This window comes from Hylobates moloch, unplaced genomic scaffold, assembly GCF_009828535.3.
Source record: "Hylobates moloch isolate HMO894 unplaced genomic scaffold, HMol_V3 SCAFFOLD_13, whole genome shotgun sequence".
Lineage (NCBI taxonomy): Eukaryota > Metazoa > Chordata > Mammalia > Primates > Hylobatidae > Hylobates > Hylobates moloch.
In genome coordinates, this window is record NW_026652288.1 from 91,291,004 (window position 1) to 91,303,834 (window position 12,831).

At 38.2% G+C, this 12,831-nt stretch overlaps 1 long non-coding RNA gene across 5 annotated transcripts in view; it reads left to right on the forward strand.

Moving 5' to 3' along the window:
- Nucleotides 1-10,047, forward strand: part of LOC116481280 (uncharacterized) — a 209,640-nt gene extending 199,593 nt beyond the window's left edge. For all 5 annotated transcript variants that reach the window (XR_009209276.1, XR_009209277.1, XR_009209278.1 and 2 more), the window contains one exon: nucleotides 5,739-10,047. This is a non-coding gene — a long non-coding RNA (uncharacterized LOC116481280). The remainder of the gene's footprint in view (nucleotides 1-5,738) is intronic.
- The last annotated feature ends 2,784 nt before the right edge of the window (nucleotides 10,048-12,831 follow it).

Below are 12,831 nucleotides of genomic sequence, written 5' to 3' on the forward strand. Positions count from 1 at the left end.
TGCAGTGAGCCGAGATTGTGCCACTGCACTGTAGCCTGGGTGAAAAAGCAAAACTCCGCCTCAAAAAAAAAAAAAAAAAAGTTTTACACATCCATTCTTTGAAGTTATAAACTGAATCTGTGTCACTTAGGTTGCTATCGTCTGATTCCCCTCTAGTGCATTTCTTTGTATAGATGAGCCCATGCAGGCAAAGTGTAACTAACTGTAGTATTTAATACATAAACTCTCTGACAGAGCAAATTGATAAATCAGAATATTTTTACATTTGGTGTGTACATAATTCATAGTATGACAAGGTCATAAGAATTTTTAGCAAGGTTCTTTTGAAATAAATTAAGGTATTTACTACATAATCTAATCTACCAAGTGGGGTAGATTTTAGGGTAGGGCCACCCAGTGACACCTTAAAAAATGCCCTCGGTGAAACGAGTCATTAGTTTAAGAGTAGCAGAGTAGTGTATTATAGATAGAAGTGGAGAGGATACAGATATGGATACATCTTCCTCATGCTCTCATGTGATATGGTAGCATTTGTGTGTGGCAGATTGTAGAGACAATGCTGAGAGTTCAGCAAGAAACGGTGGCATTAGGCCGGGCGCAGTGGCTCACGCCTGTAATCCCAGCACTTTGGGAGGTTGAGGCGGGCGGATCATGAGGTCAGGAGATCGAGACCATCCTGACTAACACGGTGAAACCCCGTCTCTACTAAAAATACAAAAAATTAGCTGGGCGTGGTGGCGGGCACCTGTAGTATCAGCTACTCGAGAGGCTGAGCCAGGAGAATGGCGTGAACCCCCGGGGGGGCGGAGCCTGCAGTGAGCCGAAATGGTGCCACTGCACTCCAGCCTGGGTGATAGCAAGACTCCATCTCCAAAAAAAAGAAACGGTGGCATTGAGGCAGAGAAATAGCTTGCTATCATTTTATGGGTTCATGTTATTTATGATCAGATGCTATTCAGTTTCTTCTGAGCTGAAGGATTTATCTACTGCAGAAACCCTGCTCATGTTGATGGGAATGATCTAAAGCTTCAAAGGACAGGTTTTGAGATTGTTGGGCATTTAGTTTCAGATTTGGACTCTAAAATCCAAGCCTGAATTTCTTATGGGTTTGGGGAAGAAAACACTTAATTTGAAATTCTGATATGAACTGTATGGCAGCAAACTTAGTTGAGCTTAGAAACAGCTTTGAATCTGAGAGACCAATACGCTGGCTCTTAAATTACTTATTTATGGAAGAAAAAAAGGCAACACCTGGTCTCTAACCAGGAGAAAAGCCTATTGGAAGTATTTCAGTCATTCTCAGCAGATCAGTCCTCAGCAGTTCTTAGAGACCACAATATTTAAAGCCGTCTCTGGGTAGTTCTGGTCTCATGTCATCCAAACAGCACATTTTCAAACCCTGAAATGCCAGATCGAGTTATTTCTGTGGCAGAGGGTTGCTTAGGATCTGTGACAGCTGAGATTTTCCTATCGATTATGTGACAATGCAGTTCATCTATAGAGTTCAGAGAAATTAGAAAAGCCTCCAGTTTGACAAGAAGACCCTTAATTCAAGTGCTGTGTTGTATTTAAATGCAGAAATCAAAATTCAACTTAGAGAAAATGGAAGAGTGAATTAAATTTTGAACCCAAACTTCTGTAGCTAAATCAACCTCCTAGGAGGGCTGTGACTAATAATTTAATTTGAAGCATTATGATTGGGTAACTGGATTTGTAAACTAGGCAAGAAATCATATCTTATATAATAAATGCATATTTAGATCCATATATGTGTTTAAAATTGCTCCTAAATTTAAAGCACGGAGTGAATCTAAAACAGGAAAGACAAATCAAAAAGCACTCTTGTGACTGTGTGTGCTGGACAGACAGAGGCGGGTGATTATAGAAGCACTAACCTGCAAACACCTTGAAAGATGTCTTTCAGATGTGTCTTAAGTTCTTAAATGATATAATATGCATGCATTTTTCAAATGCATTCACAGGTAAAAATTTTCTTTTTTATATTATTAATTCTTTATCCGTCACAGAATATGTACAGGTATACAGAAGTAACTAGATGTCCAATACATTCCAGGGGCCCAGGATTTCAATCAAAAGCAAACCTGGGTAATGTGACTGTAAATCAAGGGTGCTTGAGGCCACAGACACACACACCCAGAAGGGTTAACTGGAGAAGAGGGAAGAGAGAAGCTCCTCTGTGCAGTTTATGTGAGTGACAGGAAGAAAGGGAGCAAGAGCTAGAGCAGGCAAGCAGGCGCCCTGCAGTCCTAACACTGAACGCATTCCCTTGTTGTGGGGGGACACAATGGGAAAACTGCAGCCTAGGCTGTGGCCTGCACCTTGCCCACCCAGCCAGCAGCTCTTCTCGCATCTGCTTATTTATTGACTGAAAGTCATTCAGCATGTTGAAGGTGCGATTATCGACAATTTGTCAGTCTGAATTTGTTGCTGGCAATAACTTTTTTGTGAAGTTTCACTCTCAGGCACTTGAGTTTTGGGATTAGAAAACTGGTGATGGGGAGCATTATCCTGTGGTCTGCTTTTCATTTAGACACAGCCCAGGCAGACAGAAGGAAACGGCGCATTAATCCAACTGCAGTCACCCTAAAGTACAGGCCATTTGGATCCAGAAAAGAAACTGGTTCCTTCTACAAGCTCTCCTGTTCTCCCTGGGGCCCTTCACAGCCCCCTTGTCTACAATGTGGCTGTGCTTTCCCTGGTGAGCAATTATGCATAAGAAGTAGGGGATCCTCCATATTCTGCCCTACCACCCCCTCATCCTTCACGAAAGTTAACGTCTTGGGCCTACAATTCACTTGGGCAGCCTGGAACTGAGACTCTGAAGTTGTAAGTCTTTCATTTTGTTTTGTTTGCTTTTAGTTTTCTGTTTGTGGATGTGGGTCCTGAATCAGCGCCCTCAAAGTTGAAACCTTCACCTTTTTGTCCAACCTCTTCCCTTCCTCTCATCGGGGGTGGAGGAAGACGGTGGCCGAAAAGCAGGCCGTCCCTTGGATAGGGCAGCTGGGACAGCTGCTCCGGAGCAGCTGCTGTACCTCACCCTTATTTCCTGACAATCATTAAAATTCAATTTCAAAGTTTCTGTCTTTAACAATTTCCTAAGGGGCTTATGAAGGATGCCAAAAGGGTGGGCCTCCTTTCCAGTGGCAGTGCTTTGGCAGCAAGTAGACACTGGTCAGGTTGCCCGAGGCTGTGCCCTTCTCACAATAGTCCTGTGGAGAGTGTCTAGAATGGAACACTGCAGGAACAGCTCTGGGAAAGTTTTAAGGTGGGCCAAGAAGTGGACAAGACCAGCAGCTCTTCCCTTAATCAGCATTGCTCCTGAAGTACAGCCTTCCTGATCCTAGGGTGGAGCTCAAGTACAAACCTAGGGGAAAGTTCTCATACTTTTATCTAATAATTCCTCATTTTCTTTTCTGCTCAGCTCACCAACTTCTCAAACCTTGATTCTAAAAAGAAAAATAGGCCGGGCACAGTGGTTCACGCCTGTAATCTCAGCACTTTGGGAGGCTGAGGCGGGTGGATCACCTGAGGTCAGGAGTTCGAGACCAGCCTGGCCAACATGGTGAAACCCCGTCTCTACTAAAAATATAAAAATTAGCCGGGTGTGGTGGTGCATGCCTGTAGTCTGAGCTACTCAGGAGGCTGAGGCAGGAGAATCGCTTGAACTCGGGAGGTGGAGTTCCAGTGAGCCGAGATCGTGCCATTGCACTCCAGCCTGAGCTACAGAGTGAGACTCGGTCTAAACAAGAAGAAAAATAAAAAAAAAATTGTATATCTGAAAGTTCTCTTCTATCAAGAAACTTTCCTTAACACCTCTTTTTCCTTTGGTTGGGGAAGTCTTCTATTGGGCCAAGGCAAGACAACTAAAATATTTTGAGAAATGGAAAAATACATGTAAATGTACAGCCTAGGTAGCTGAGCCTCATCCACACATTTTGAGTGAAGGTTGCCCAGCAAATGCTATTCAGACTCACCCTCAGAGGAGTTTCTCATTCCCTGCTCCCAAAATTTAACATGTGATTAGTACCAAAACATGCCTCCCTTAACTAATACCCTCTTGAATCTATGGAAAGGAAACAGCATTTCTTTGAAATTCTAGATGGGAGTTAAGGACTACCTGACGACTCTTGCCTTCACCCCGTAATCAAGTATAACTATCTCATTAAACACCTCCCTCCTTCCCTAGAGAGCCACTGATTGGCCCCTCAGCATACCTAGTACTTTTCCTTCTCTTCTCAAATTCTCATCCCTTACCCTTTTCTCCTTTGGAGACCCCTGGCAAATTTTCAGAATTAAATCATGATTTTTTTCGAAATGCCATGACAAGTTAGAAAGGGAACTTTGAGACAGCACTAGAAATACACTAATAGAGAGTACTATTACAAGGCCGGGTGCGGTGGCTCACGCCTGTAATCCCAGCACTTTGGGAGGAGGCCGAGGCAGGTGGATCACCTGAGGACAAGAGTTTAAGACCAGCCTGGCCAACATGGAGAAACCTCGTCTCGACTACAGATATAAAAATTAGTTGGGCATGGTGGCACGCACCTGTAATCCTAGCTACTTGGGAGGCTGAGGGAGGAGAATCGCTTGAACCCAGGAAGCAGAGGCTGCAGTGAACCAAGCTCACGCCACTACACTCCAGCCTGGGCAATGGAGCTAGACTCTGACTTAAAAAAAAAAAGTACCATTACAACTGAATGCAGTAGACAAGTGGCAGTTTGGGGTATCAGCAATTAATTGCATATTTTTATACAGGCTTTTTTTTAACTTCATTTTTAAGATCCATTGATCCTAATAGATACAAGTTAAACCTGAAGTAAATTAGAGCAACGTTGAAGAAAAACTAGATGAAGCCCTTCCTGGACTGGCAGCCCTGCTGTCTTACGTAGCTCATGGTTGTTTGGATGGACTCTTTCATAATACTGGTAGCAGAGACAGACCAACACCAAAGCCCCACTTCTTGTTACTTAATCACAAACCTGGCAGAATGGCGACTCCATACCTACAAAAACGAGTCAGTGCTTATTAACCGCAACAGATGGATAAAAACAATTAGCTGGACAAATAATATTAACAACACGCCCTTGTTACCATAAGACACAAGTTCCTGAGTAATTCGAAGCTTCCAATAGCACATTTCTGCTTATGTCATACCTAAAGTTGTTTCCTGGAAGTGAAATTTGAATCATTTGCAATCATTTTATATCCTTGCCCCAGAATGACTCTGTCTCTAAGGCTTTGAATATGTCTACTACTATGGGCTTTTAATATTCTCTACCCTAGTGAAAAGGCTACATATTATAGTAGAGAAGATACTAGGTTAGAAATGCCAACCAGGATCTAGGTTCTAGTTCTGACGTCTAACTAGTATTTTGTATGTAAGGCAGTTCATGCTTCTGGCCTTCAGATTTTGCATATGTAAAGTAAAAACATGAGAATAGATAATCTCTTAGATTCTTCATTCTGTACTTTTGTAACATATTTGTGAATTTTCAACCTAAGAGAAGATCCAGGTCCATAAATTTCTGAATAAAATACCTATTTATTTCATAGTCCTTTTAGTAAAAATTTATGCAAAAGACTGAAAAAATGATTTTTGGTCTTCTCTGGGAGAGATTCTGAACTGGACTGGAGGAAACCAAGCTAAGAGACTTAGCATTGTTTTCTTTTGTACAAATGAACCATTGCCTTATACTTTAACTTTTTTTCCTTTTCAGATCCAACTTAGAAATAATGTTTCATTCAAGATAATGCTCGTGGTTTAGGAGGTTGTGACCTGGCTTGCGTCATTTTAAGACTTCTATCATCTGTTTTCAAAACCCAAGGAGGACCTCATTTTCTGTGTGATAGTTCCTCATGCTTTGCCAGCCACTGGGTCTTTAAGGAAGCTTGCCAAGAGTTCCCGGCTGGGAAGGACAGTTCGAGTTCATCATAGACAATGAGCTGGCACCACATTTTAAGTGACTCACCAACCTGGTTGCCCACTTCAAAATGTCAAGAACCATATACTATCTAATTGAAAGAACTGTGTTTTAGCAAAGTGTAATCGGATCGCCTGGCAAGATCATCTCAAACTATGTCTCCGACCTTGCCTTTCAGTGGCTGTTTTGAGCACAAGAGGAGAAAGGAAATGATTGCTGAATTATTTCTTGTTTTTAAAAATTAAGATTAATTAATACTTGGTTTTATGTTCATTCCATTGTAGGAACTTAATGATTATTACAAAACAGTCAAAATAGGTCATAGCAAAATGAACATTTAAGATTAGGTTAAAACATTCCTCTGAAATTTTAGTATTCACTTTTGAAGTATCAATTACTATATTTCTGTAATTTCTCATTTTTTTCTTGGCGTAGAGTCAAGATGAAAAATGATATTTGAATCAAAGACATTGTTTTGTTATATAGCCACTCTGTAAAATGCAAATCCACCCTCCCCTCACCAATGCTTCACTATTTGTGCACACACACACACAGACATACACAGAACCAGCACCCAAATGGTAGAGGAGGTCCTTTTGAGACTTCTAGGACCTGGATCATGTAAGCAGTAGATAGAAAATGAAGTAAGAGGTATAGAGCAATAACAATAAAAGTCAATGATTTCATTTTACAAAAAAGTTATTATGTAGTACTCAGATATTTTTAAAAGCAAGTATTATTATGACTAAAGTATATTATACTTCTAAATTATTATGAGTCTCATCTAATTTCAAGCCACACATAGGAGCCAATTTGAAAGCATTTTGTATTACAACCTATCAACAAAAATCAACTAATAGTTTTATAATGTGCATAGGTTTACCCCATGGGGAATTAAAATTTTTATCTGCAAGTATTTCTATTGTTGTGAGACTTTAGGACAAGACAACATTTGGTATTAACATAGAAGAATATTCTATGGCTTTTTTAGCTTTAAAGTTCATTACTCTACAATAAAGTACATGTGGTATTTTTTTCTTCCTAGTGTTCTCTTATATGTAGGGTATTTTCGGTTGTTGTTTTTAATGTATATATTATTTTTATTAAGTCATTTGGTAAAAGATAAGATATATACTAATAGACCCTTGCTTTTCTCCTAATCTAATTATTTCAAGTCAAGCAAAATTGCGCACTTTTCTTTCAGGAAAAAAAAATATTGAGCATGATTTTGAGGCAAAAATGATTGTTTACAGCATATTTTCTCTAACAGACTAACATTTATGATGGATCTTATTTCAAAGTTGATTATTCTCAAAGAAAAGTAGAGATACTAGAATTTCCAAGTAAATTGCATTGTTTTAAAAAGTACTTTAATGCATTGTTCACATTGTTGCCAGCTATTGACCAAAAAAGAGTAGAAGAAAAAAGAAACAAAAAAAGTAGTATCTGCTCCAAACGTCAAGTTTTGCAGTTTGAAAGACTTGTACATTCTAATTGTTTTTTTCTTTTTTGGAAAGAAGTAGTAATTAATACCAAAGGCATAGACAATTTAGGGCCATAACCTCCCTTCCCCCCTCCCCACCTTTTTTTTTTTTTTAACTTTAACCATGATAGGCATCTCTGCAAGGTAGGTTTTAACATATTTTTTTCCTAATTTTTTTCCCTCCATTCAGTAAGAAGGATAAGCTTTTAGAGTACCCAGTCACCGTGGTAACTGCCAAAAAAATTCTCCTGAAGTTTGAAGAGGTCAGCTAGCAGGGTCAACAACCCTGGCCTCTCTCTGAGCTCGGTCTAGCATGCCCCAGCCTGCGGTTGGAGTGTCAGGCCAGATCTGACCCTGGGAGGTGGACCATTCTGGCTCTGATATAAATTTTTTGAGTCAGTTCATGGCCTGGACTCTCCAGGTGGCCTCCAAAATCGATTTTGACCCCCTGACCCTGTCTCACGGAGGCATAACATCCACCCTAAGTAAGGATTTAGCCAGGAATGACAGCTTTCCACTGAGTGTTATTGGGGACAGTATAAACAGTTTGGAAAGCAAGTAAGGAGGTGTGAGTGCTAGCAATCATTAAAAGCACATTAAAAAACAATTTAAAAAAAATCTTTATTAGAAAAAGTTTTAAATGCGTGTCTGTTACAGAATTCCTGTGATTTGTAGTTTTCTAGTCAGTTTTGAATATAAATAAGTCACTTATCTTTATCTTTTTGCACACTTTGTTACAAATATGCAAATAAGATAGGCGTACTTGCTACAAATAGGTACAGCAGGAATGTAATATGTTCAGAAAAGGCAAACTGGTTATTAAAACACATTAACAGGTAAGGAGTTTCTAATACTCTAAATACTAAAATTTTGCATATATATTTTGAAGTGTTTAAAATGGAAAAATAAAGAACCTTTAAAAAACCCAACAGTGTGGAATAAAGATAAACTTGTTGCACTCAAGGTGCATTTCTACTTTGTAAAGCAAGAAGCCAATACACTCAGTTGGATAAAAATGAGAGAAAAATTGTAAATATAGAGAGTTACATCTTATAGAGCTAAAGAGGAATAAAAAAAATAGTGTCTCTGAATAACTTCATGTATTTTCAACAGTTTAAGATATCAGAAACTTGGAAAATAAATATGATATATATAAATCATCAGTGATTATTTCCATTTCATTCCCCCCCAGCCCCCAGGATGCCACCCTGAATGTTTTATTTTCTCTAGGAAAGTAGAGTTCTCTTTGAGAGTTCTAGCCTGTGAACTCAGTATGTAAATGTGGCCATCAAGAAGACAGAACTGCCAAGAGAAAAGATTATGAATGTTTTTCTTTCTTAAAACCATTCACAGTGTTTCTTTTTCCAGTGCTTTACTCAGAGTTCTCCCCTTTTCCCAGCTCTGTTGAAAATGGCTTCAAAAGCAACACTGTAGTGGCTAAACCAATTGTACTGTGAAGTTGTTGAGATGCCATTTCATCTGAATCCTTTGTAAAAATTAGATTTTTAAGTAGGGGTGAATATCCTTTTGGGAGAGGGAATGGAAGGGTAGAAGAAGAGGGGGAAAGGACAGAGCAGTATATATACATACATATATATGTATATATATATACACACACTCTTTGTGTTTGAAGGCCTCTGTGTCTTGGCTTCTCACTATGTTAAATCCCTGTTATAAAACTTATCTTCACAAAGCCTATTATAGTATTCTGAGAACAAATTGGACCATGAATAACTTAGTTGGAAGTGTAGATTATTTTCTACTCAGGGGAAGTTAGAGATGACAACAGCTTAACTAAAAGAATAGTGATTAATCTTAAATAGATGGATTTCAAAGTTTCACTCTTGATAAAGAGTACCTTTGATATTTCCCCTCTTCGGAATCACGTTTCCACTCTCTTTGTATTAAGAATTGTCCTAGTGATTACACTCTCCCCCTAATACAGCTCAAACTGTAGATCATTTTTTTTCCAGGTTGTTAATCTGTCAGAGAGGTGACCAGAAAGACACTCTACTTCCTGTTGGTTAAATCGATGATTCCAAAGTGGTACTAGGCTAGATACAAAAGTCCATGATAAGAATATCTTGCATAAATCATAGCTTCTCACTTAGATAAAATTCTTATTTAAGATTTTTTAATTTGCTTAATGCCCTATAGCTTACAAAGCACTTTTTAAATCATAATTTTGTTTAATCCTTAGAATAATGTTATAAGATAAACAAAACTCATCAATCCCATTTTACCTGTGATTGCACACTGTGATTGAGCTAATACATGGAAGAATTGAGATACCAACTCAGATTTTGTAGCTTCTGTTTCAAGTGATTAACCTGTAGCAACAGGCTTTTGAATTATTTTGTGTTCTATATCCCTGAAGATCAAGATTTTGTATTAAAGAGCCAAGATTTTATACCTCACAAATTAAAAACTTAAAAGACATGACTGAAAAGAATTCTATTTACTTAAAAGTGAATTTTACCAGTTATTATTTTTCTTTCTATATATATATGTTTAAAGGGCCTTTCAGAACTGACGGTTTTAATTTCCAAAAGTTAAACATGGGAAGCTCTATATAAATTAAATAACTACCTGGAATTTAAACCATGTATATAAGAAACATAGATTCTATATTTCAAAATAAAATATAGCATAAGACTTTAGAAGCAGATTCTGCATATTAAGTAATTATTTGAGAATATGCCATTGATAAAGCTCTTGAGTGTTAGAGGTGAGGTTTCCCTTCAGTTTTAAAAAACTTTTAAAATCTTTTAACATCTTAGCAAGTCTGGATAAACAAAGTCATATAGAACTACTTTTGTTCTCTTAGGCTTTTACTTTTTGTGTTTAAAAAAAAGGTTTGCGGTCGGGCACGGTGGCTCACGCCTGTAATCCCAGCACTTTGGGAGGCCGAGGCGGGCGGATCACGAGGTCGGGAGATCGAGACCATCCTGGTTAACACGGTGAAACCCCGTCTCTACTAAAAATACAAAAAATTAGCCGGGCGTGGTGGCGGGCGCCTGTAGTCCCAGCTACTCGGGGGGCTGAGGCAGGAGAATGGCGTGAACCTGGGAGGCGGAGCCTGCAGTGAGCCGAGATTGCGCCACTGCACTCTGGGATGGGCGAAAGAGCGAGACCCTGTCTCAAAAAAAAAAAAAAAAAAAAAGGTTTGCAAAATACTCTGGGAATAATAATAAAAGGATTATTAACTTGACATTAATGTAACCTATCTAAACATTACAGAAATCAAGAAATACAAATAGATGACATTATTTTATGCTTTAAACATGTAATGTGGGCAGTGTAGATGTTAATATGGAAATTCTTATTTTTTATTTCTTAAATTATATAAAATTAAATTAGTCATTTTATATATATTTAAATTAATGCTTTTGCCCTTGATTATTCTAGCAGCCAGAAAAATCTAGTTAAGCTTGTTAGCATTAGACAAAATAAAAAAGTGTAGAGAAAAAGAAAAGCGACTGTTCTGGTATCAATAATGACATATTATAACCTTTTTTTGTACTAAAGTTTTTCTACAAAAACACTACATTAAACTAAGGATTGTTCATTTTGATGTGCGGGTTAATGTTCAAGTCTCCAAATACAAACTTCTAGTGTCTGCTCCACTTGTGTGCAAATTAGGAAATGCAAAAATAAGGTCTCTTATATTGATAGCTATGTTTGTTTAGATAATCTTCAAAATTTTATAATTTCTTATATTACCAATCTCATTCATTTTGTTCATGTGTCTCTTTAACAGCTGTTCAAAACAAGTTTTCTTCCCTTCCTCCTTCCTTCCTTCTGCCCTTCTTTCCCTTCCTTCTCTCTCTTCCCCTTCTCTTTTTTCTTCTTTCTTTCTTGTCCCTCTTCCCTATCCTTCCTTTTTTTCTTTCTCCTCTCTTTTCTTCCCTTCTTTCCTACGTTACTCATTAGTTTTTAGGTGTTTTTGTTTTAAAATGCAGGGCAGCTTGGGTTAAGGGGTTATCTAATGCAATATATTTTGCCAAACTGAGGTGCTGAACAATGAAACATTTCAGTTTAAACTTGCATCAAGTCAGAAAACCCTCAAGTACAGTATCAAGACTTTTCTGACAATGAAACTCCAATACTGAATGATCAACTTTTAAAATGTTACAGATTCTGGCAGTTTCCCTCTTGCTATCTTTGTAGTCTTTCTAAGTCATCTAAACTATTAGTTAGTTATGTTAACTTCTTGTGTTGCAAAGAAAAAGAGCATTTTTAGAAATCTGACAAGAAATTTTGTCAAATTGCTACACATAATTTGTATATAAGTACATAAAAGCACAATACCAGCTAGCATTGAAAAATTTGAATAAAGATCAGAGATTTCTCACTTTTTTCCACCCCTGTCCAATATACTGTGGTATTAAATATTTAATATATGTTCATTCTTTCTCTTCCTCCCCCCAACCCCCACAAAGCTGTTATCAATCTGGACAGATGAATAAATTTTGGCAAAATAAGACTTGTTTAGAATGGTAAGAATTCTTCCTAATAAAGTTTTTAAGCAAGTCAATAGGCATAAAAATGTTCTGTATTCTTCTAAAAGTATGTATCCATGTCTATTTAGAAAATCATAATGCAGGGCCAGGCGTGGTGGCTTACACCTGTAATCCCAGCACTTTGGGAGGCCGAGGCCGGCAGATCACCTGAGGTCGGGAGTTCAAGACCAGCCTGACCAACACGGACAAACTCCATCTCTACTAAAAATACAAAAATTAGCTGGGCATGGTGGTGCATGCCTGTAATCCCAGCTACTCGGGAGGCTGAGGCAGGAGAATCACTTGTACCTGGGAGGCGGAGGTTGCAGTGAGTCGAGATGGCACCATTGCACTCCAGCGTGGGCAACAAGAGCGAAACTCCATCTCAAAAAAGAAAAAAGAAAAAAAAAGAAAATCACGATGGATAGTAAAACATTTGGTCAATGACTTGGGTATTGGTTTTTATTACACCAGATTTTTCTCTGTCTTTTAATATTGTGACTACAGTATATTTGAGTGCTGACAAATACAATTTGTGGTTATAGGATTTAATTTACCAGCAAAACCTAGAGCTGTTCTGTTTCTGGTGAGTATTGTCAGGTGTCTGCCGTTCATAGAATAAGCATAATTGACAGCCCTCTATAATAGGCATGATGCATTTCTCTAAGTTGTTCACAGATGAATAAAACCAACTCCCTGCCATCATGGAATGATGTGCTAGGTTCTGGGAGGAAGTGTGGATTGGAATTTTAAAATCAAAACAAAACAGAAAAAAAAAAGCTCAAGATTTGGTCCCAGCTCTCCAAGAAAGAGAAATTGGCATGTATACAAGTTTCTCTTCAGAATGAGCTATGGTAAAGGTGTGAACAAGCAGCCGTAAAAATATGGAGAGGTCTAAAGAGAG